The sequence below is a fragment of the Phacochoerus africanus genome, chromosome 11 (assembly GCF_016906955.1).
Source record: "Phacochoerus africanus isolate WHEZ1 chromosome 11, ROS_Pafr_v1, whole genome shotgun sequence".
NCBI classification, from domain to species: domain Eukaryota; kingdom Metazoa; phylum Chordata; class Mammalia; order Artiodactyla; family Suidae; genus Phacochoerus; species Phacochoerus africanus.
Window position 1 is genome coordinate 86,604,957 of NC_062554.1, and position 22,311 is coordinate 86,627,267.

A 22,311-nucleotide genomic window follows, 5' to 3' on the forward strand; every position below is an offset into this window, starting at 1 on the left:
CACTATATGCCAGACACTGTGCTAGATATTAGGAATAACATGCTAACCATGCCTTTAAGAAGTTCATTCTGTTTTCAATAATACATCATACAGAATAAATGCAGGTATAAAGGTAAGGGAGACAACTTGACCCAGATAACTAGATTAACTCTGTGTATGTGTCCTTTCATATAATTTTAGAGCACAACCAATCATCATGCCTCAATGCTTGTCAATTATTTCAGTAACTCTAGGAGTTATGTGCAGCCTGTAGACCCAAAAGTGTTTTGCAATGGGGAAAAGATGTGTCAGCTTCAGTTCAATACAAAAGAATGTGTTGAGTACAAAATAAAGCATAAACTTTGTCCTCCCCCACCAAAGAATATATAATCTTATACAATTCTTACCAACCCTGGCTGCACATCAACATCAGCAGTAGAGTTTTCAAAGATAATGATGCCTGCTTCTTCACCCCACATTGTGCTTGGTTTTCCATGGAGCCCATAGGATTTTTGTTTTGTTTTGTTTAAAGCTCATCGGAGATTCTTGCATGCTGTTGCCTTTGAGCTCAGAGAATCTCTGATGGAATAGAAGCCACCTATAACTAGGAAAACAAATAACAGGGACTGATAAAAATGCAACACAAAATGCCATTAGTTCCATTAGAATATACAGAAACAAAACAATTTGGATACTCAGAGGAAGATGAGATCATACCTGGCTCAGTGGAAATTTGGAGAAGGACGTATATGAAATGTCCTTGATGGATGGGTAGGATTTCAGAAGGCATTGGGGAGGGCGATGGGAAGAGAATCCACAAGGTGTGGAGGTGGGGAAAGGAGGTAGGTCATGGCTGAAGGCAGGAGCCAGGGTCCAAAATCTAGGACCCCATTCACCTTTTGCTCAGACATTCTGGCCCAGAACCCATAGGCACCTGAGAAATCTAAGTTTAAACCTATTCTTCTAGGTTATTTCTAAGGTATATTTTTTCAAGATGAGAAGGTAGAACATATTTTTTTAATAGCTGATAGATTGATTTATATATTTAAAAAAAATTAGAAAACATGACAGGCAGACCTCTTTGTATTCTTGCTGTCATGTCCATTCTGTAAATATTGGAAGCAGACATCAGTGAAAAAAAAAGAAGAGGTAAATTAAAAAAAAAAAAGTTTCAAAAGAGGAATATCCAGGATAAAGTGATGGATTAGAAGACAGAAAAACACAGTGGGAATTTAAACTTCAAGACTGAGGCTAGAATTATTGAGAGTAAGAGATATTGATAAATGGTAGCTAACATTTTTTGAGTTCTTTCCACAGGCCAGGGTCTTACCATTACATTTTCTTTATATCATGAATTTCTTTTCGAAACTCCCACGGTCAGTATTGTTCTTATCCCCATTTTATAAGTGAGGAAGTTGATATTTGAGAGGTTAAGTATCTTGCTCCATCAAGGTCTCACAGTAAATACAGTGGAAATAGGACTCAGATCAGGTACGTGATTTCTCGAGCTTGTATCGTTGACAGTAAAAAACAGTTATCATGAGGCTAGCCTGAGGATAAAGTTGAAGAAAAGTTGGACCCAAAGATAACAATTTAAGAGTGATCTGAAGAGAAGTTGCACATGAGTGGCTTCAAATTAGCAAACATCAACTTATCAATTAAAAAATGGGAGAAAGAGAAAAGAGCAGAGGGCCTTAGACCAAGCCACATTGTAACTTTCAGGTATTGTCTCTTATCCCTGTTTAAAGCTGCCAGTCTCCCAGGTTCACAAGGATAGTTCAATATGTGCAAATCAATCAACATCATACACCACATTCACAGAAGAAAAGTCAAAAACCACATGATCATCTCAATAGATTCAGAGAGAGCATTTGACAAAGTCCAACATCCATTCCTGATCAAAACTCTTACCAAAGTGAGTATAGTGGGAACATACCTTAACATAATAAAAAGCCATTTACAACAAACCCACAGCAAATATAATACTCAACGGAGAAAAGCTGAAAGCCTGTCCACCAAAATCTGGAATGAGACAAGGATGCCCCTCTCACCACTTTTATTCAGCATAGTAGTGGAAGTCCTAGCCACAGCAATCAGACAAACAAAAGAAATAAAAGGCATCCAAATAGGAAGAGAAGAGGTAAAACTGTCACTGTATGCAGATGACATGATACTAGATATAGAAAACCCTAAGGACTCAACCCCAAAACTACTTGAACTGATCAACAAATTCAGCAAAGTAGCAGGATGTAAGATTAACATTCAGAAATCAGTCACATTTCTCTATACTAACAACGAAATATTAGAAAAGAATACAAAAATACAATACCTTTTAAAATTGCACCCCCAAAAATCAAGCACCTGGGAATACAGCTGACCAAAGAGGTGAAGGACTTATATGCCAAGAACTATAAAACATTAATCAAGGAAATTAAAGAAGATGTAAAGAAATGGAAAGATATTCCATGCTCCTGGGTTGGAAAAATTAATATTGTAAAAATGACCACACTACTCAAAGCAATCTACAGATTCAGTGCAATCCCTATCAAATTACCCATGACATTTTTCACAGAACTACAACAAACAATCCAAAAATGTATATGGAACCACAAAAGACCCAGAATTGCCAAAGCAACCCTGAGGAACAAAAACCAAGCAGGAGGCGTCACTCTCCCACACTTCAGGCAATATTACAAAGCCACAGTCATCAGGACAGTGTGGTACGGATACCAAAACAGACAGACAGACCAATGGAACGGAATGGAGAACGCAGAAATACACCCAGACACCTTTGGTCAGTGAATCTTTGACAAAGGAGGCAGGAACATCAAATGGGAAAAAGACAGTCTTTTCAGCAAGTATTGCTGGGAAACCTGGACAGCTGCATGCAAATCAATGAAACTACAACACACCCTCACACCATGCACGAAAATAAACTCAAAGTGGCTAAAAGACTTAAATACAAGACAAGACGCCATCAAACTCCTCGAAGACAACATAGGCAAAACATTCTCTGATATCAACCTTACGAATATTTTCTCAGGTCAGTCTCCCAAAGCAACAGAAATAAGAGCAAAAATACACCAATGGGACCTAATCAAACTGACAAGCTTTTGCACAGCAAAGGAAACCAAACAGAAAACAAAAAGACAACTTACAGAACGGGAAAAAATAGTTTCAAATGATGCTGCTGACAAGGACTTAATCTCTAGAATATACAAGCAACTTATACAACTCAAGAGCAAAAAAGCCAACCACCCAATGGAAAAATGGGCAAAAGACCTGAATAGACATCTCTCCAAGGAAGATGTACAGATGGCCAACAAGCACATGAAAAAATGTTCAACATCCCTGATTATTAGAGAAATGCAAAGCAAAACTACCACGAGATTCCACCTCACACCAGTCAGAAAGGCCATCATTAATAAGTCCACAAATAACAAAGGCTGGATGGGGTGTGGAGGAAAGGGAACCCTCTGGCACTGTTGGTGGGAATGGAAGCTGGTACAACCACTATGGAGAACAGTATGGAATATCTTAGAAAACTATACATAGAACTACCATGTGACCCAGCAGTCCCACTCTTGGGCATAAATCCAGACAAATACTTCCCTTGAAAAAGACACACGCACCGGCATGTTCACTGCAGCTCTACTCACAATAGCCAAAACAGGGAAACAACCCAAGTGTCCATTGACAGGTGACTGGATTAGGAAGATGTGGTATAGATGCACAATGGAATACTACTCGGCATAAAAAAGAACAAAATAATGCCACTTGCAGCAACATGGATGGAACTAGGGATTCTCATCCTGAGTGCAGTGAGTCAGAAAAAGACAAATGCCATATGATATCACACATCTGGAATCTAACATACGGCACAATGAACCTTTCCACAGAAAAGAAAATCATGGACTTGGAGAACAGACTTGTGGTTGCCGAGGAGGAGGAGGAGGGAGTGGGATGGACTGGGAGTTTGTGGTTAATAGATGCGAATTATTGCCTTTGGAATGGATTAGCAGTGAGATCCTGCTGTGTAGCTCTGGGAACTATGTCTAGTCACTTATGATGGAGCATGATAATGGGCTAAAATAGAATGGTACTTGTATGTGCAACTGGGTCACCATGCTGTACAGTAGAAAAAATTTGTATTGGAGAAATAACAATAAAAGAAATTTAAAAAAAAAAGCTCTCTGTCGATTCATTTTAAAAAGTCTGAATATTTAAGCAGGCAAATAAACCAGTCTTTCAGTCCTGAGTTATTTCCACTATGTATAAGATTCTACTTAATAACTTGAGTTGCTTGAAGGAGATAAATCTAAATATTTTCTTAACTAATGTCATCTGTGTCTGTGAACCTGATTTTGTTTCAAATCCTTAGCTCCTTTGTGGGATTCCATTTTCCCACCTTACTCCATGTTTTTCCCAATAGAGGAGGCCTAATCTAAAGAGGGGTTATGGCAGTGTAAGAGGATTGTCAGAATAATTCAATATCATTGTCATTTTAAACAGTTTGTAAACAAAGATATTGAAAGGACAGATAACACATAAATGGTGAGAATCCTAGACTGTTGAGCTTTCTCCTCCCCCTCCTCTCAGGATGCCTGAAACTTTATTTTATTGCACCCTTCTCACAGAGTATGCAAAAAGGACACTATTAAATAATCCATAAAATTACTGCCTTTGAAATATGTTATGTTCCTTTTTGTTAGCTGTTGGTATACCAGATCAAGTTTTTCATGCTGGTCTTGCTCTCCCTCACCCCCATTTGCCCACATCTGTATCCAGCATGTTTACTTGAAGACTTAAGATATTAAATAAAAAAAAATTTAGAATAGCTTTGTAGTTGTGTCAAATAATGTTATAATATTATATTTTTTGGTACTGGTTTTCATGAAATCGCATTTTTCTCCTTGATTTATAATTTCACCTCTTACAAAACTAGCATCATACCTAAGTTCTTTTAAAAAATGCTGAAGAGCTTTAATATGTATCCTGTATGTTGTATTTTTTTTTAGTACTGTAGTTTAGTGCTGGGTATAATGTGATTTTCTTATATAATTCACCCCACCTAACTTTATTAGCAAAATTAATGAAATGAGACTCCCACAAAAGTGTTTGGTTAGAATCAAGGGAAATCAAACTAACTCGCATTAACAGTCAAGGTCGACTTTCAGAATAAGTGGTTTTACAGTTTGAAGTAAAACAACTTTATTTACAGATAACAATCAAGGCAAATATGTCCATCGCTCTTGTTTGAAAGACATTGGGTAAGCTAGAGTTTGGGCTATGTATTAAAAATCATCCATAGAGCTTAAAAAAGAAAAGAAAAGAAAAGAAAACCTGAAATGGGACCCCCAGTCTCAGTGATTCTGACTTAATTGGACTTCTGAGAGGCCGAGGCATGGGTATTCATTAAACCCCAATGTGATTATATTATGCAACCAGTGTTGAGAACTGCTATTAAAAGAAACATCAAGGAAGCACAAAAGAGCAGGAGAAAGTAAATATAAAATTCTTACCCTTTAGGAGATGACATATACTTTCTAAAAAAGGAAATGTTATCTAATTAGTTATGAAAATTAAACTCTTAGTTCTTATATTTTGAAAGGAGACAAATTAATCTCATTTATGCATTAATTGTTACAAGGACATATGAAAGTACATAGTCATGTGTTTTAAAAAGATTTTTTTCTGTGTATCTCTAAACTCCTTTATTATGTTTAAGATTGTTGAATCTCAACTGTGAGTCTAGTTCTCTCCCCCATTATTCCAATTTATGAACTCTAAGTGTACATTAGTTTACAAATAAGTAATTCAAAATCAGTGGAGTGAATGTGACACTTGCAGTCAATGAAAAATTCAGTGATTCAATGGGTGTTTTTTCCTCCATAGTGAAATCATGGTTACTGTTACAGAGTGATGTTTGGTCATTGTGTGTAAAATGTCCTGATCATTCTGGGCATGGGTTGCTTTCACGATAAGACTGGGTATATCACACATTGCTGAACAGCAATGAGCATGTGTTGAGTGTTCATTATATTTCAAGTTCTTAGTTGTTCTATTTTCAGTGCTTTATTATGTACTGTCTCATTTAATCATAGTGAAAACCCTATGGGGTAGGTGCTGTTTTCTAAAATTCCCATTTTAAAGAGGAGAAACCAGTCTCAGAGACACAAATAACGTCTAAAGTTGTGCATCTAGTTGAGGGTAAAGCCAGATTGTGAATTCAAGCAGCCTAACACCAAAGGCAGTAGTGCAAGGTAACAGTAACACAGTATGAAGACCAGTTTTTCTCTTTAACCAATTGGTTAAGATCGGAAGTTAAGGCTTGTGCTTTCTTTGTAGGAAAGGTTTCCAAAAAAACTGTCCTGATATTTTCTGAAGCTAAGAGGGCGCAGGCGAACTCCAGGCATTAGTGTCTGCTGCTGGCACTGGACTAGCAGGAGGATAGGTGTTCTCTTGTACTGGTTGGGTTTTGAGGAAGGACCAGTACTCTCAAAACTTCCCAAAGCCCTCAAGACTCTGCCCTACTCTTTGCTTCCAATTTGTACGGGGGAACACTACTTAGGGTGGGGGAAGCAGAGAAGAGAGCTTATTTGGAATAATGTGAATGAGCTTGATGAATGCAGGTAGTAGAAAACTGCAAACTTGTGGTCACAAGACCTCAGTTAAATTCCTGGCTCTGACGCTAAAGGTTGCTCAGCTTCTCTGAAACTGTGCATCTTTTCTTCTTTCTTTCTTTCTTTTTTTTTTGTGACCATGCTGAGGAGATGTGGAAGTTCCCAGGTCAGGGATCAAACCCACGTCACTGCAGTGACCCTGAGCTGCAGCAGTGACAACACTATTGCACCACAAGAGATCTCTTCACTTTGTGCATCTTTAAAATAGAAATGGCGATAATAGTAACTGAATTCCTTAACTCAAGGAGCTAAAGAGTGAATGAGATAATATACTATAAAAACTAAATAAAACCTAAGGTATTTTAAAACCTGTTAATGTTAATAAAGCATATTTTTACTTCCTAGCTGGAAGGCTTTGTTTCTTTAACATGCAGAATATAAAAGACAAACCAATAAAACCTGAAAAACTCTTTTACTCTATAATGCTACTTGATTTAGAATGTCATTACCACTTGGACTGACTTTGATTTCCCCCAGTGTTCAAAACCCCTAGGCATTTGAGCAATCTCTGAGTGCAGCAATTACAGTCTAATGGGCAAATCCCATGATCTTTTCTCAGTCTTCAATAGAATTGCTAATAGCAGTAATAATTCATTCATTCAAAAAGTGTATATTGAGAGCCTACTGTGTGTCTGGAATAAATTTAAGTCATTGAAATTAAAGCCAGTGAAGATAAAAGCAGGTAAAAGTGAAATTGCCTATAACCACCTACTGTGGATCAAGTGTACAAATAATATCTTTTTTTTTGGTCTTTTTAGGGCCACACCCATGGCATATGGAGGTTCCCAGGCTAGGGGTCGAATTGGAGCAGTAGCTGCTGGCCTACACCTCAGCCACAGCAACGCCACATCCGAGCTGCATCTGTGACCTACACTACACCACAGCTCATGGCAACGCTGAACCCTTAACCCTGAGTGAGGCCAGGGATCAAACCTGCATCCTCATGGATCCTAGTCAGATTCGTTTCTGCTGAGCCACCATGGAAACTCCACAAATAATATCATTTAATCTTGAAAGCAGTCCTGCAAGATAGGTTTTATCAGTATGATTTGTAAATGAGTTTCAAAGAGCTGAGAAGATGTATCTAGCACCTCCTAGCAAAGGAGATGTCTGATTGGAGCTGTAGCTGCCGGCCTACGCCAGAGCCACAGCAACATGGGATCTGAGCCGAGTCTGCAACACAGGTCACGGCAACGCAGAATCCTTAACCCACTGAGCAAGGTCAGGGATCGAACCTGCAACCTCATGGTTCTTAGTCAGATTCATTAACCACTGAGCCACGACAGGAACTCCCGTCAGTGGTGTCATTTTTGGAACTCTTACTCTGCTCCCTCCCACATCAAGTTGAGCTCAATCTTGATTGACTCAGTCTTCCATTTTTGTTGCCGACTTTTCGTGCTTATTACTTCTTCTAACTGTTGTAGTAGTCTTCCAACTAGTACATTTTAAGTCTCTTTGCCTTTTAGCCTAATTGTACACTACTGCCTAGTAACTCCTACAAAGCCCAAATCTGATTATTTCCTTCTTCAAAAATCTTGCATGGCTTGCCATGGTCTATAAAAATTGCCAGTACTCCTGAGATATTCTTAGTGTCCAGAGTATACGTCAAACCACATTTCCAGCCTTCAATGTGCTCCTTCAATGTGCTCCTTTCCATGTATGATATCACTGTTTTTCAGGCTTGTGTGATAAGAATCACCTGGGGTGTATTAATACACAAGTTCCCAGGCTCTGCGTGAGCCTACTGAGCCAAAATTCTCAGGTATTTACCCAGGCCTTGTGGGGGGTGGTAAGGCCTGGTGGTCCTTAGACAGACTCAGAGTATAAGCGCACAGCTGTGACCATCCAAGAACTCATGCTACCACTATGTGTTGAGGAAATCAGCCCGTACCACCTATGTTGTAACAGTAAGTCATACCTGAGTTCTCCTGGCCACTCTTTCATGCACATCACTAAGATGCAAACTATGTTCTGAAAAACCCAAAGACATTAAAATGAATTCTCCAAAGACGTGAATTCTCACATCTATACAAGCATAAGATATTTTTATGTGAGCACAGTATGAAATACATAAAGGAGTTTAACTTGTAAATAAGTGTTTAACTAACACATGAATTGTTCCACTTCTAAATTATATGCGTAATTTAGAGAGAGAGACAAAGACAGAAAAACAGGCCTAGATACACACACATAACATGTATGGCTTATCTTCCCCCTAAATGATACAAACTAGATTACAAAAAGAGCCCTAATATTGCAAGATAAAAGTTTTATGAAATAAGATTATGAAACAAGAGAAAGATAATGACCAAAAAGTCATTGTTCTGTAAAACTTTCTACATTATTAGTGAAATGGCTGTTAAATAGAACATTGAAATAAAGATTATTGCTTTTTTCTTTTTCTTTTCTCCTTCCTAATTTGCACCACTAATAAGCAAAACTAATAAGCTTTTAAAATCTTCTGGAGTTCCCTTATGGCACAACAGGTTAAGGATCTGGCGGTGTTACTGCAGCTGCTGTGTCACTGGTTCAATCCCTGGCCCAGGAACTTTAATATGCTGTGGGTGCAGCCAAAAAAAGAAAGAAAAATCTCTTATCATACTACATATATATTTTTTCTTCTCAGTAATTTCTGTTTTCTCCAGATTCCTTTTAAATATAGTATTTTTATAAACCTCAAATTTTAAAAATTGCAAATAAAATAGCAATGTGTAATTGTTTTCTTTTTGGAAAGGAAAAATCTAGACCCTTTGGCTATCATACAAATTAGAAGTAAATATGGTAGATGTTTAACTGGAAGTTAAAGAAATCATTTTAAACCCCTGAGTAAAACAAATTATTAATTAAGTTTAATTATATATTCTGAAAATGATAAAGTAATGTGAATATTAATTCATTCTTTTCTGCATCTAGCTATTTATCCATCCATTCATCCACAGCACATTTATTAGGTACATACTATACACAATACCAGAACAGATGTATACCCTTTAAATTTTGCTGTACTTGATATTCACTGAATATCAGTGACTTTCTCAGAGCTGAAGAAAGGTAAATGGATTGGGGTCACCATCCTAAAACACTTTTAAAATACTGATTTAATATTTCAAATATGTATGCATCTTTTTTTTTTTTTTTTGGTCTTTTAAGGCCACACCCAAGGCATATGGAAGGTATTGGACTAGGGGTCAAATCGAAGCTGCAGCTGCCAGCCTACCCCTCCCCACTAGTAGCCACTAGTTTGTTCTCTATATCTATGAATCTGCTTCTTTTTGTTATACTTACTAGTGTGTGGCATTTTTTAGATTCCACATATAGTGATATCCTACAGTATTTGTCTTTGTCTCCTTAGTCACCTCTTATCCAAAGAGTGATTGTAGGTGCTATATGTGTTTGAACCTGGCTTCTGAGGCTATTCTCTTTCTTGCTAGGGAGGGCCATGGTATGCACACCCTACAACAGGCTGTGAGGGAGGCTCTTGTCTTCTTCTGTTCCAGTGGAAAGAGGCTGAATTTTGAATCCAGGTGGATTCATGTGTAAATCCAATCTCCCTTACTTCCCACTTTGATCTTGGACAAATTATCATCTCTGAGCCTGTTTCTTCATTTGTATCATGTGGAGAATATTATCGATCTCATAGATTTTTATCTATTGTCAAAAGTTTATTTTCCTTTCACTATCAATAAATGCTTGGTGAATGCAGTCAAGTGGTAATATTTTAGGAATTACATGTATCAAACTAATTATGACTTACTGGTTTACCTTTTAGATTGCTGCTATGGGCTAGAATTCATATGCTGAAGCCCATTCTTATATTGAAGTTCATATGTTGAAAATTCATACTGAAGCCCTAGCCCCCAATGTGTATATTGAGATGGGGCCTTTCAAAATAATTAGATTTCGATGAGGTCATAATAATAGACCCTCACGATGGGATTGGTATGTTTAAGAAGATCAAGAAAGAGAGATCTCTCTTCATGAGCATGCATGTACCCAAGAAATGCCATATGAGCACAGAACTAGATGGCAGCCATCCGCAAACCAGGAAGCAGGCCCTCACCAATACCAAATCTGTGAGCACCTAGATCTTGGACTGTGAGAAACAAATTTGTGTTGTTTAAAATACTCAGTCTATGGTATTTTGTTATAGCAACTCAAGCATCCTAAGACAGCTTTTACTAAATTCCCTACTAATTCCTTAGAGCATGAGCTAAACTTGTATCTTTGTTTAGGATCCCGAGTATTTAGGGTACTACCTGGAACCTAGGATTCAATAAATAACTTGAATACAATTTAGCTATAAAATGATAAATCACTCCACATGTTCTTATCATCATCTACAGCCTCTATTGATTACTTTCCCTACCACTGATACACAAAAAAACCATGATGGTTTGGATAGATAGGCTAATGTAAAAACCTGTACTTTGGTCAAAAGGATCAGAGGGAACACAGTATAATATAGTGTCCACCATGAGGTTAGGTGTGAAACTGAATTTAAATTCTGCGTCTGTCATTTATTAGCTGTGTGGGTGAAGGAAAGTTATCTAACTTAACCAGCTCAGTTTATTCATCAATCTTTGCAAACCTGTTTTGAACATTAGATGAAATCATGTAAAAAAGAAATGTGAAGGTTTTCTGAGTAGTTTTTGTCATCCTGAACCATTATTTTAAAATGTTTACACTCTCTCAATTCCTGAAAGAATGGTTTTAAATTAATCTAGGGAACTCTCTTTGAATATCTTTCTTTGTTCCACACGTATTTCCTTGTGTCAGGAAGCGATAAAAACACATGGCACAGAGAGCTAGTGACTGAAGAGGAAGTTAATGATGTTTGTTTCTCCTCCAGAATTAGTAGTTCAAAAATTAAAAATATGTCTTGCCAAGTTTGGAAAATACACAGAATGCTTTGATTGTGGGATTACAATGGACCTAATTTTTTGACATTAGTATTTGTTTGATATTAGTATTTCTTTGATATTTATTAACACATTTATTTATTTATTTATTTATTTATTTATTTATTTATTTATTGTTTTTTTAGGGCCGCACCCGTGGCATGTGGAGGTTCCCAGGCTAGGGGTCTAATCAGAGCTACAGCTACCGGCCTATGCTAGAGCCACAGCAACACCAGATTTGAGCCCTGTCTGTGACCTACACCACAGCTCACAACAACGCTGGATCCTTAACCCACTGAACAAGGCCAGGGATTGAACCTGCAACCTCATGGTTCCTAGTCAGATTCATTTCTGCTGTGCCATGACAGGAACTCCCTAACATGCTTTTTAAATTTGAAAATTGGAGGCTTTGCATTTTATTTTATATAATGATTAAATATTTATTTTTATAATTTATTATAAATTATAAATATAATATGAACTATAAGATTATATATTATAAAGAAGAATTTATTTCTTCTTTATCCTGTAGACTTAGAAATCAAGAGAAGGTTTAGAATAAAGCATTTTGAAATCATTGACAAGCACAAATGATATGTTACGATATCATGTTAAGATTGTAATGTCTTTGGAGAGACCATGTTTTGGGTGGGAAGAAGTAAACAAGGCCTTTCCCCAGCTATATACTGAAGAAAACGCTATTGTGATTGAGAAGTTTTGTTTTACTCAAAGCAAGCTCATTTTTCACCAGAGATTCCTGCACATGCATTAGTTTGGGGCATTACTAAAGTTGGTGGAAAGGAGATGGAATGAGGTGCGGGTGTTTCAGCAGAAGGCAGGCAATTAAGAAAGTATATAAAAGTGACAATGTATGCTATTCTAGAAAGTCTGAATATTCTCATTTCAGGGGAAAGAGAGAATGCAACCATTTGGAATATCTTTTATTTAGTTAAAATCAAGACTCAAATGGTTCGCTTCTGCCGCATGAGTATCCTTTTGACTTTTGCTTGATTTAGTTACTGCCTGATGATTTACAAAGATTCAGATGTACTTTGTTATAAATAAAAGGGAATTCCTTTGGTAAATTTTAATTTTTTATTGCAGAATCCCTTGCTCTTGCTTTTGCTGTCAGGTTTGGCAATAGTCATACACTCTGGTAAAATCACTTTTAAGGACGTCTTAGTAGAAAAGAACATGGGTATTTACATTGAAGAAGAGAAGGCAAGCATGTTGTAGGGATTATATCATTTCATTCAGGAATTAGCTTTGGAAAAGTCATTGAGGAACTGGTATTTGGGAGTGGCAGATATTTTTAAATTGCTTCTAAGTAAAAATCATGCTTTTTCATTTAATGAACTGGAAAGAAATCATCTAGTCCAGTGTTTTCCAGACTTCATGTCATGAACTGTTTGTGTGTCAGGAAATCAATTTAGTAGTTTCAGTTAAATAATGGAACAGGGAGTTCCCGTCGTGGCGCAGCGGTTAACGAATCTGACTAGGAACCATGAGGTTGTGGGTTCGGTCCCTGCCCTTGCTCAGTGGGTTAACGATCCAGCGTTGCCGTGAGGCACAGACGCGGCTCGGATCCTGCATTGCGTAGGCCGGTGGCTGCAGCTCCGATTGGACCCCTGGCCTGGGAACCTCCATATGCCACGGGAGCAAGAAAAGACCAAAAAAAAAAAAATATAGTGCATTAATATGAAATGTATTTTTCAGTGTGAGAAGAAGTTGAAGAAGCTTGAAAGCCATTGATTGAGTCTTTCTCCCATTTTTGAGATGAAGATATTGAAAGAGTCTGACTCCCAGTTGATTTGAGTGGGTCTCCTTAAGGTAGTTTATCTATCCACAGGTTTCTCTCTGCTTATAATTTTGTTTTAACCACCCATGCTTCTTCCACACCCCTGCCTCATACTTTAAAATTCCTATGTTTTTGTCAGCAGGAGTTGGATCAAAGATGCTGATTCTGGGGAGATGAATCTTCATTGAGCCTCTGAACACCTTGCTCTGTGGTGGTTGGTACTTGCGATACCAGATGGAAAAGAACATAATCTCTCTCCATTGATAAGGTGTAGTTTTTCATAGGTTAAATCAGGTGGAAAGTTGGAACAGTAATCTGATAAATTTCATCAATAGATGCAAGTAATCTTTATTGGCTTCTACCACTTGCTCAGTTGAGTTCCACAGATATTTATTGAGCTCCTGCTTTGTACCAGCCACATATCTCTTCCTATATGGGAACAAATATTCAAATAGTTAAACTGATCCCTCACTTTGCTTGTGGGATATCCCTTTGGATTTACAAAGTACGAGATATTTGGGGGTTGTTTGCCAAAGAAAATAGCAGTGTAGCTCCATGTTTTATAACACAAGATGACGCTTTGAAACTCTGTTATCTGGAAATGTTCCTGGTATCCTGAACTCAACCTTTCATTTGTTAAGGAGTCCTGAAGTGATGAAGTTCATGTAGAGTGTTTTTCTCTATCTTGCTTTCATAGCACATTGATTTTTTATTGAACTTTATCCCTGTTGCTTTTTACAAAGTGTCAGTTCTGCACTAAGAGCTGATGGAGGCTTTTTATATTGCTCTGACAATCTGAGAATCGAGGCAGGAGGGCCAAGGGGACCCATTGTCTGGATGCCATGTGGGATTTTGTCCTTCCCACGTTGTTGCTGCTGCTTGTTTGCCTTTGTGTGTGGCAGTTTCTGAAAGCGGTGTTCTGTTTTCTGTCTTTCCCTCTTTTATTTTTAAAGTGTTTGTACAAAGTGTATTATTTCATTTAGTTTGGTTCTTAGTTGAATATTGGCCACACAAGTCATTTCCTGAGGCAGTTACAGCATCAAGGAGTAGTCCCCAGATGGCACCATGAGCCTGCTTTTGTTAGATGGCTGTCAGTACAAAGAGGGAAACCCATTAGCTCCAAGCCAATGGAGGGAGATCTATAACCAGAGCCTGATCTTGTCAGTGAGTAGAGAAAAGTACTTCTTCTTTTTTTATTTTTTTAATTCTCAATCTTTAAAATCTCTGCTAATTTGAGAGATTAAACATGATACTTGTACTCTTTTTTTTAACCCGCCTTCTTGGTTTGTAGTGATTTTGAACATTTTCCCCACAATAAATGCTGGAATTTCTTCCCCTGTTCTGAATTTCTGTTTGTATCCTTTGCCCATTTTTCTTTTAGATTGCTCTGTTTTGTTATTAGTTGGAGGTTTTTATATATTTTTGAAGTATTTTTTATTGTGTTAAAATACATGTATATCATCAAATCTATACTCTTTGAGTATACACTTTAGTGTTATTAAGTAATTCATGTAATTGTGCAACCATCACCAATATTCAACTTCAAAACCTTTCTGTCATCTCAAAGTGAAAAAAAGCAAAAACAAAAACCATGGTTAAATGCTATGACATAGGTGGCAGTGTCTTAACCATACATGTGCTGTGCAGGCCTAAGGACCTCTTTCTTCCCTGGCAGGAGGATTGCTTACCTTTTCTCCTTTCATACAACTCTAGAAACACTCTTGAATAATAATATCCACTAATTGTTTTTCTGGATCCAAAGTGTCCTTGAGTATTGCTAATTCACTTTAAAAGGTACATTCGTATATGATATAGACAAAAAGCTTTTCCCATATGACCATCTTACTGAGCAAGCTCTATTTTGTTGAGTCTTTATAGTGCTTATACTTTTTATTTACTCTACTAGTGTTTGATGTTTTTTTCATGCTTGCCAATGTGGTATTTCCAGCTGTGCATGGAAATTAATTTTTTATTTGAATAGACAATTCCAGGAAACTATCTATTAAGGTTATAGGAGGCAAAGAGAATGTTGTTTTACAAGTTTTTTTCTGGTATTCTTGGCATTATAAGGGGAGGAAGAAGGTTGATTTAAGAGTTCATGATGGCAGTTTGTTTTTTGTTTTTAATATTATTTGTTTGCCACTGATCATAACCTCTGAAACCTTTTTTTGGACAGTAGATCCCTTTGTGTATCTGACTGGTTCTATGGAACCTCAAAATCTAAGGTCCATAGAATCTTTCCAAAACCCTAGGGGTCAGGTGTGTTTTAGAATTGAAAAATTACCAGATTTTTAAAAAGTTAATATGGCACACAAACTTAGTGTTATGTGTCATGTCATCTTTAATGGGATTTGGAACAGCTTCCCATAATAAAAACAGTATTTCTGCAGTGAAATTTATAGATATTAATACTAAATGAGATGAAGACAATAAGTAGCCTCATGTCAGTTTTTTTTTTTTTTTGTCTTTTTGTCATTTTCTTGGGCTGCTCCCATGGCATATGGAGGTTCCCAGGCTAGGAGTCTAATAGGAGCTATAGCCACCGGCCTATGCCAGAGCCACAGCAACACGGGATCCGAGCCGCATCTGCGACCTACACCACAGCTCACGACAATGCTGGATCCTTAACCCACTGAGCAAGGCCAGGGATTGAAGCCTCAACCTCATGGTTCCTAGTCGGATACGTTAACCACTGAGCCATGATGGGAACTCCATGTCTGGTTTTCTTTGTTTTGTTTTGGCTGTGCCTGCAGCATGTAGAAGTTCCTAGGCCAGGCATCAAACCCAAGCCACAGCAGCAACCTGAGCTGCTGCACTGACAATACTGGATCCTTAACCCACTGCACCACAGGGAACTGCTGGTAGCTTCATGTGTGTTTAGGACAGTTTTTGTTGCCAGATGAGTTTAGATTTAATGCCCAATGAGTTTTGGAGAGTCTTTGTTCTTTAGGATTCTGGATAAGGAGCAAACATAATTTCACCTATACTTCAGGGACTTCCAACTCCCTTGGTTAGAAATGACTTGGCTCCATCCTCCAATCATGCCTGTTTCTCCTTGGCCCAACCCAAGTTGTGGACTTAGCATTCTCAATATTACAGACGTTTTTGCTCTGGGGCTCTACCTATTACTCAGTTATTCTGCTGCTGAATTTAATCTCTTGTTTTTCAGCCATTCTGTGCCTGGGTTCTGGTCCTTTATGCCTAGTATAGGTACCATTTTGGTAAATGTCTCTTTACCTTTTTTTTCTTCATTGCCTTTATTCCTTTGCACTGATTATTCTCAGTACTGAAATGCCTTTTCCTCTCCTCCTATTAAATTTATCCAATACCACATTATTCCACTATTTAGATTCTCCCTCTGTTATACTCCCTGTATCCTCTTAGAGCTTTGTACCTTTCTTAGAGCATGTACTACATTGCTCCATAATGATTTGGATAGTAATGTATTTCTCATATCAAATTCTAGGGTTCTTGAGAATAGTACTTCTTTGCATATCCATTGCTTATTAACACATCACAGATTCAGTCACAGATTTTCAGCCCAAGATAAATAGAGGGTTATGTATTTGGAGATAATAGGGTGAGACTGGGGACTAGGGAAAGATGAATGTACAAAAGAAATAAATTAGAGTACAAAACAGAGTAGTTTAGAATAAGAATGGTTTTGTTTAGCTTAAATACATATGAGGTTTAGAAAGTTAAAAGATTTATAGCATTTATAGAATTAGGAAAACTTCCAAAAGGAGTTGAAGCCGGAGACACATCTCAGCAGGTAGATAGGAATAGGGAGAGAAGAATGCACAGTGCTTTCCAGAGGAAAGTAGAGAAAGGGCGTTGAGTAGAGAAAGGATGTTTCTTTGAGTAGAAAAAGGGCATTAATGAGCAATGAACATACTTTAGCTATTGGTCGCTTATATTGTGAGTTCTGATCTAGGAGAGTGACAGCAGAAACAGGTCAGTAGGCCAGGTAGGTCTGGATTATGTACAACATATGAAAAGAATTGGATCTATTTAGAGTAAGATGCCATTGTGAATTAAGGAACAGAATAAGAACGATGTGGTAGAAATGTTTCTGCAAATAAGTGTATCTACCTCCTATTCAGTGATATGTGAACTAAAGAATGGGAAGGGGCTGGTTTACATCCTTCTGCTCAAAACTAGTAGGAGATCATAAGGATCTGAATTAAGATAATGGTAGTAAGAATGAAAGTAGAGGAGTTCCCGTCGTGGTGCAGTGGTTAACGAATCCGACTAGGAACCATGAGATTGCGGGTTCGGTCCCTGCCCTTGCTCAGTGGGTTAACGATCCGGCGTTGCCGTGAGCTGTGGTGTAGGCTGCAGATGCGGCTCGGATCCCGCGTTGCTGTGGCTCTGGCGTAGGCCAGTGGCTACAGCTCCGATTCGACCCCTAGCCTGGGAACCTCCATATGCCGTGGGAGCGGCCCAAGAAATAGCAACAACAACAAAGACAAAAGACAAAAAAAAAAAAAAAAGAAAAAGAATGAAAGAGAAAAGGGTGTGAAATTTTTGAATAGTAAAACCATAGTATAATGGTTAATTTTTTTGTGTCAATTTGACTATGCCACTGGGTGCCAAGATACTTGGTTAAACATTATCCTGGGTGTTTTTCTGACGGTGCTTTTGGAGATTAAAATTTGAACTTGTAGACTGTAATGTGAGTGGGCCTCATCCAATTCGTTGAGGTCCTGAGTAGAAGAACACTCTCACCTTCCTTGAATAAGAGAGCATTCTGCCAGACAGCCCTCACATTGGAATACTGGTTCTTCCCGGTTCTACAACAGCCTGCTGGCCTTCCCATACGAATTGGATAGCCCACATATTGTGAGAGCTAATTTCTTTTAATATAGCTTTGTTTTTTTGGAGCACTCTGGCTAATATTCATAGGATATGGAGAGTGACCAGATCTGGGAGCCACAGGTCTGGGAGGAGTTGAAGAGGACTTAAAATTTGGGAGTGAGAATTCTGGAGAGTAACTGTAACAATAGGAATGGGAAAATTGAAAATAGGCGGTCAGTTTTGAGGGAGAATATGGTTTTGGTTTTGTTGACTCTGAAGGGATACTGGAGATTCAGGTGAAGTTATTTTAAGCAGCTTAAGTAAGGTAGGTAGCCTGTGTGTGTTAGGCTGGGAGTGACATCTTTGAATCATTTGCAAGCTGGTGAACAAATGTCACTTGACAGAATAAAGTCCTCAGGAAAGTGAGAAAGAGGAGCAGAGGGCAAAGATTTGATTGAGGCTCTCTAGGTGGGAATTTTGGAGCTAGAGGAGCTAGAGGAGTCAGTATGCAGAAAACTAGTTGTTGATAGTGTTCACTCTTGACATTGGTTTTTCTGCCTTGTGCCTGGGAATGTGTGAGTTCCATGTGGACAACTATTTACCCACTCCTGTTCCCAGCTTTAAATGATGTTCTTCAGATACTCAAGATCTCTGGACATTGCTTTTACCTTTATTTTTCACTTTAAATGAAGACTGAAACAGGAATTAGGATTCTTTTCTCTAAACCTGACGTGACATTTAAGTAGATATATAGGCATGTTTCACCATTTAATTCCTAGAACGTTAATTTTCTTTTTCAAAAATATAAAGGTTGGTTTAAGAATTTTCAAGGTTCCTTATAGCTGAATAGTCCTGGGGAAAAATTTTTGTATGTCAAAAAATTGTTCTAAGCTGCAGAAGTGATGTTGAGTAAATTCAGAAAATAAATCAAAAATTTCAATTAATCTTTCTCGCCTCTTCGGGGGAAGTTTTTATTAATTTAATATCAATCAAAATATTGCAACATATATGAAATAAGTCAAAGTTTTACATTACCTTGTCTAAAAACAGCTTTGGACCAAAAAGAAATTCTTCCTAAACATTAAAGGTGCGTTTTAAAAAAACTTTTTTTTTTTTTTAAACAGGAGCCTAACTCTACTTTATATAGTTAAAATTAACAAAACTTTGAAAAAAACCAGGAAAAATGTAAGCAGAACTTTTTCTTAAATCCAAACACTGTGAAGAAATTTTAGTTTTTAGGGGATTTTTATTCTATTACAAAGCTTTTTTACTTTTAAAATCTCCTTATAGGGAGTTCCCTTCGTGGCTTAGTGGTTAAGGAACCTGACTAGGATCCATGAGGATGTGGATTCAATCTCTGCCTTGCTTAGTGGGTTAAGGATCCAACATTGCCATGAGCTATGGTGTAGGTCACAGACATGGCTTGGATCCCGAGTTGCTATGGCTGTGGGGTAGGCTGGCAGTTATAGCTCCGATTTGACCTAGAAAACAAAAAAAAAACCAAACAAAAAAACCCTTATAGAATCAAGTTATATAATTAATAAAAGAGAAGTCACTAGTTAAAATGATCCTTTAAATGTTTCCCATATTTTAATCAAAATTATATCACAACTCCTTGTGTGTTTCTTGATCTGTGTTAACATCAGATCATCTCACAATACCTATTTTTAATTTACTTTGGAAGAATACATTCTGTTCTGAACGGCATATTCCTCTAAGGCACATCCAGTATCAGTTTTGGGTGTTTGATCAATGTGTGATGTTTACATTGTGGTCTATACCGTTTAACAATTTTCTATGACTGCATAATTTGAAATATGGTGAATTTCTAAAGGTAGTTTGGAAAATAATGACCTCCCTATTTTAAAAATGTACAATGTATAATAATGTGTATGTTGATATATTTGGCACAGAAACTATTGAGTAGTTGGGAATAAATGGCATAAACTTTAATCCCTTCAGATTAAGTTAAATGAAACTTCTCAAGCCCTTGGATGTGTCATTTGTTAGATATTATTTATCGTTCTCATTGTCTGCCTTCTTACTTGCTGTTACGAATAGACACTTTCTGTGGCCATCCTTGCTTAGTGACCATGTACAGTGTGCAGCTATCATCTGGAAATATTTTGTCTTAAACTAACAAAATGCTGATTTTTTAAAATGTCTTTTAATGTCTTTTATTTATTTTGTGTTTCCTTAATTGAGGACAATAAACAGTTAAGAATTCTCCTGAGAAATAGACAGTGTGACCACAATAGTTAGACATGTACTTTTGTGATACAATTTCTCTGTCTACGAAGTAAAATCTGGAAATGTTATTTAATTCCAAGAGTAATACTATAAAATTAATTTTTACTTCCCACAGATTCCAAATATCTGGATTTCTTGTGAAGGTGGATAATTTATCCTTTAATTAATTTTACTTTTGTATATGTATCCAGGTCACTTAGCCATTCATGTTGATCAGCAGACATCTTAATTCGGTCTGTATTGTGTATAGGCGCAAGGATCTACTTTTACTGTTTGCTCTGCATTCAGATTTATAGGAGATTAAAAAAATAAAATCATCTTATTCAGGAACATAAAAAAGCCTTAGTAAAACTTTTGCAACACCTTTACTCCATTTATTTATAATGACTAATGACTGCTTTGCTTCTCAGTAATTTTCCATTTGTAACATTTTATACCTGGATACACAAATGTAATGCAATTGAACAAGAAAACAATTATCTGTCTACTGGAAATAATGTACTTATCTCATTGAAACAATTGACTTGTTTAAAAATACATAGAAGTTCTAGTTCTGCTCAGACTGTAGTTACCTGTAATTTGTGAGGAATTTCCAGGAAGAATTAAAATCCTCTGGTGTAATGGGATCAGGGGGTTGAATCCATTGGTTGTAAATGATAAATTTCCATGAAAAATTCCCCTCATACACACCTCTGTTTGGAACCATTTTGAGTTTTAGAGCTTTTTTCAGTAATCTCTGAGTTTTGGCTGGATTGCTGGAAAACTGCTCTTCAAAGGCTATGTCTTCCAGTGAAAGCTTCATGTTGACTTATGGATTCTTTGTCAGTGGAACATTTTAGCACTTTTTGGCCTGGCTCAAATGTTTCTTGGCATTTTCTGAGGAGTTTGGCCCATCGTGTCTATAGGATTACATTGGATTTGGGATAAAGTGTAAAAGCCGTAATTCATCTGCTAGCTAATTTGGGATTTTATTGAGTTTTGGTAGTTGACTAATACCACTAGGCAATTGGAGGATTCAGTTATTTTTAATAATATTTCTAAGGACACGTTTACTTTAAAAATAAGACCAAGACTACTTTTTTTTTTAGCCCAATGCTTATTCTTCTTGTATCTTATCTTTTACAGAGGTCAAGGTCCTATTTGAATTCCTTATTATAATTTTTTCCCCTCCTTAGCTGTTTCTAAAGCTGCTGCAGATCTTTAGTTTTTTCTTCTTTCTTAAAGAGAGATTGCTTTGTTTCTTGGCTGGCTTCAGTCTTGTGATTTGGGACTGATACGGGTTTTCATTTTTCCCTTTAAAGGTATTACCAAAGCACCTTGAAATTAATTTTGGTTATAACTTGTGTTGTTATATAAACTCTGAGAAGGGAGTGGGGACGGTGCCCTAGAGATGCTTTAGTTCATCCTTCTCATTTTAAACATAGGAGACCATACTCAGTTCCTTAATTGTCACAGGAAGCTATGGCGTCATTAGGCTGGAACTTATGACCACTTTGCAGCAGAGCCCATCTGTAGAGACCCCCCAGGGATTGCTTAAAGATCCGCCCCCATTCCTTGTCTCAGAGTTTATATCTTTAGGTAGTTTTACTTAGTCCTTTTTGTGTTTAGTTCTCCATACTTTATGTCAATTTGGGAAATAAGCCAAAAATTTTGTTATTTGGGTGGGATTCCAGAATATTATATATTACTCCCTTTCTTCTTGTGAGCCACAAAGAAGTGAATATAGGAAAGAGAAGGGGTTCAGAATAACTGCTTTATTACAAATAATGTTGGGTCTTAGAACACATCATGGTCCCAAGGCCGAACCTTGGCTTCCTGTGCCTCCACCAGATCCCTATTGAACTTAGCTGCTGGGTCATAGATGGAGAAGTGTGGAACTAACTGCAGGTCCTCATCCAATTCCCTG

General features: G+C 37.3%; 1 protein-coding gene and 1 non-coding gene across 2 annotated transcripts in view; one reads left to right on the top strand and one right to left on the bottom strand.

The window, feature by feature from the left end:
* The window catches only part of HDAC9 (histone deacetylase 9), a 959,143-nt gene that overhangs the window by 93,644 nt on the left and 843,188 nt on the right, over window positions 1-22,311 (top strand). The gene's annotated exons all lie outside the window — the stretch shown is intronic.
* LOC125112290 (U6atac minor spliceosomal RNA) lies at window positions 14,942-15,068 on the bottom strand. The gene has a single exon (XR_007131088.1). It is a non-coding gene; the product is annotated as a U6atac minor spliceosomal RNA (small nuclear RNA).